The following is a 3,865-nucleotide window of genomic DNA, read 5'->3' as shown; positions in this document are numbered from 1 at the left end:
TCTTACTTTGAATTGGGAATTTACATCTACTTATTCTGCAAAAATGATTGCCAACATTTATTGGTAAAATCTTTAATGTATTTATAATTAGCTGCTCTGAACACAAAAGAAACAGCAACTTTCTTAACACAATCTGAAAAAGATTTTTTTCCCCATAATAATGCAGCAATCTCTTCAGGTTATATACAGGTAGAAAAAGAGCATATAATAAATGCTTTAATATGTTTGCAAAGCATAGTGAAAGATATTTATTGGTAAGGTATGACCTATTATATTAGAGAATTAAAGCTAAACAGCTTTTTAAAGATTATTATTATTTTTCCCCACCTGCACCCCCACCCTGCTACTTTTGCTGTCTGTGTCCATTTGCTGTGTGATCTTCTGTTTCTGTTTCTCTTTTTGTCTTCTCTTCTCATCTTTCTTCTCTACGATTCAGAGGAATTCGATCCTGGAGACCTCTGATATGGAGAGAGGTTCCCTGTCAATTGCACCTCAGTTCCTGGTCTCTGCTGCACTTTCCTTTGACTCTCCCCTTTGTCTCTCTTTGTTGCATCATCATCTTGCTACATGACTCACTTGCGTGGGCACTGCCTCACAGCGCAGACACTGGCTCACCATGCAGGTCCTTGGTTCACTACGCGGGCACTTGTGAGGGCACTTGACTCAGTGTGTGGGCTGTGTAGGCATGCTTTCTCTTCTTTTTCACCAAGAGGTCCCAGGGATCAAGCCTGGGTCCTTCCATATGGTAGGCAGAGGCCTTATCACTTGAGCCTACTTTTCACACACAAAAAATACTCACAGATCTATCTATCTATCTATCTATCTATCTATCTATCTATCTATCTATCTATCTATCTATCTATCTATCTATCTATCTCTATCATCTATCTATCATCTATCCATCTTATCTATCTATCTATCTATCTATCTATCTTTGTCAACTTATTCATTTTTGTAAAGAACATGTGTATAAATTATGGGTAATTAATAATACTTTCACAACTCATTACTATCTGTAAACATTATTTCCAACTATATTATATTATTCAGCCAATAACATGATACTTAGTATGCATTATAGTGATAACTAAATGTCTACGGTTATTACCAGGAGAATGGGCCAGAGGATATGTTATTTAGATGATGCATTGATTTGGTAACTAAACTCTCTGTACAATGATATTTATGCTTATTTAATAACATATCTCAGGTCTTTTCCTTCTGAAGCTACAACAGTAGATATATAGAATATAGATTTACTATAGTAAAATCTGTGCTCATTTATGTCTTCACCTATTCACTCCTTTCTGAGTGCCTGAACTGTGCCAGGAATTATGCTTGGTGTTGGGAGTCCAGCAATGAATTGAAAGAAACTGCTTTTATCAAACTTATTATTGCATAGAGGAGGCAGGTATTAACTAAATATTCAGACAAATAAATGCAAAATTATAACTGCTTTAAGTGTTCTGAAAGAGAAACATATGCTACTTTTCGCTTTCTTAGACACAAGAAAGAACGTCCCACATTCTGGCTTTAAGGGAGTGAGTGTTTTATTTTATTTTTTTATTATTATTATTTTTAAACTTTATTTCTGTAAAGTCAATCAACAGGTGTTGGAGGGATAAAGGGTAAAAGTTATTCTTGCATATCTAGGAATAGCAAGCACTTATTTGGAGGAAAAGGGGACTTAAAACTGTTGAATTAAAGGTAGTACCCTGCTAACTTGTATTTTTAAACAATGATGTTTTTTCTTAAGCATCATTTTTTCCTTCACTAATAGCTACAATATGATAGAGACAGTTTGCAATAGCTCACTTGAAAGTGCTAGAATCAGAGGGTAAAAGAGTGCCATATTCCATCCCACTTAAATTTCCTACTATACAATGCCTTTTGGGCCCTTGCTAAGTCAAGCATTTGTGTAGTATTACATTCAAAAGAAAACCTGTACTACACTGGGTTTAAGATCCTTGCCCCTCCAGTTCCGAAGCCGTGACATCTGATTCATCACTGTAAATGTTTTCGGCCATTTGCCATACTTGCAGGATGTTATCCTCAGACACTGGGCAAATAACTCAAGGCTCATTGGGGTTCCAACTGAAATCTGATATCTTGGCAGTGTGTCCTCCAAGAATGAACAGGAGCTCTGGAGACCCGTCTTCTGCATCTTCTGCTGACTCCTCTTGTCCAATTTTACTTAAATCCTATACATTGAGACGGCGATCAGTACCACTTGAAGCCAAAATAGTTTCATTATGCAGAGACCAGTGGACCTGGAAAATATCATCCTTACGAGATTCAAAGGTGTGGAGCTTTAATTTTAAATTACGCAGATCCCATAAAGCTACCGTCTTATCCGCAGAGCCAGTTGCTAGAATGAACTCGCTGTAGGGGTTGAATGACAGATAGTTGACCTCGGCTGTGAAGCGTCCACCAAGTGGCTTGGCTTGGAGGTGGTATTAGACCTGGTGTTCCATATCATAAGTTTCTGATCATCAGCAACAGATCCAAACAATGACTCATGGACCAGGCGCCAGGCCACATCTTCTACAACAGCTGAGTGGCCAGTAAAGGTTGCTTTAGCATCCACAGTTTTGCCTTCTTTTGTCCTGCATTTATATCCCACAGACAGACAGTATGGTCGCCAGATGCACTTAGGAGATGTCCACTCAAATTAGAATTCCAGGAAAGACCATAGCCTTCTTTTTGGTGACCTCTTAACCTAAGATCAGGATTACATTCTCCGCTTGGGTCTGGTTTAGCAGGGTGCTTTGTGTACTCAAAAACCAACCTGTCAGAAGACGGTGTTTTTGTAGCAATAAATGTGAGGATTCTGTGGCATGAAACGAGCACGGTTTACTTCTCCTTCATGGTTAATTTTAACCTCACATTCAATTTTTCCTGTTACAGAACCAAAGCCACCAAATTCACCCTTGTCACTGTCACAATGGGAAGCATCAAACGGTGCATCATCGTTTGGAATATGTGCTCGAGCCACCACCAAATGATTCTGCTCATCAACGTGCGAGTCCCCAGCGCGAGCCAATGAAGGGCATAATCCTTTCCTTCGCGTTTAGTCACTTCAGGAAGCCACTGAACGGCAAGACTCGGCCACTGAAGAGCATGGGTCATAACCAGGTCATACAGAAATGGTGTGTTCTGCCAGATTTTATATTCTTCATTGACGACACGCTCCTCCACAGTGTCTTCAAACAGCTCTTTACTCGCCATCGTGCGTCGGGTCGTTCGCCCCTCGCAGCCTCGGACTCCCCTCGTTAGTCAAGAGCAGACCAACGCGGGTGCTCCTGCCTTTCCCGGGCGCGTCATGTGCTTCCAGCCCTCGAAGCCTGGGCTGCGTGCTGCCTGGTGCTCCCGCATGCCGCGTCCTTCTTCCCTGCCTCCTCAGCGCTCCCGGGTACAGAGGTCTGAGGTGCTCTTCTCTCTCTCCAAACTTGGAACGAGACTTTTCAACCCGCGCCTCACAGTCTGCCCAGGCAGTTTTGTTTTGTTTTGTTTTGTTTTATTTTATTTTATTTTATTTTATTTTATTTTATTTTATTTTATTTTATTTTATTTTATTATATTATATTTTATTTTATTTTATTTTATTTTATTTTATTTTATTTTATTTTATTTTATTTTATTTTAATCTCCCCCTCCCAGGCCCACCCCTGCCAAGCTCAAGGGTGCCCCTCTTTATTTTTTTTTTTTTTTTTTAATTTTTTTATTTTTTATTGACTTTGTAATAATATTACATTAAAAATATATATGTGAGGTCCCATTCAACCCCACCCCCCCACCCCCCCTCTCCCCCCCCCCAACAACACTCGTTCCCATCATCATGACACATCCATTGGATTTGGTAAGT

General features: G+C 39.7%; 1 pseudogene; it reads right to left on the bottom strand.

Moving 5' to 3' along the window:
* Positions 1–1,565: 1,565 nt before the first annotated feature.
* Positions 1,566–3,252, bottom strand: LOC101415256 (histone-binding protein RBBP7 pseudogene; annotated as a pseudogene).
* Between the last annotated feature and the right edge of the window lie 613 nt (positions 3,253–3,865).

The sequence above is a fragment of the Dasypus novemcinctus genome, chromosome 15 (assembly GCF_030445035.2).
Source record: "Dasypus novemcinctus isolate mDasNov1 chromosome 15, mDasNov1.1.hap2, whole genome shotgun sequence".
Classification (NCBI taxonomy): domain Eukaryota; kingdom Metazoa; phylum Chordata; class Mammalia; order Cingulata; family Dasypodidae; genus Dasypus; species Dasypus novemcinctus.
Note: the sequence above shows the minus strand (reverse complement) of the source record. Positions and strands in the feature narration are given on the sequence as shown.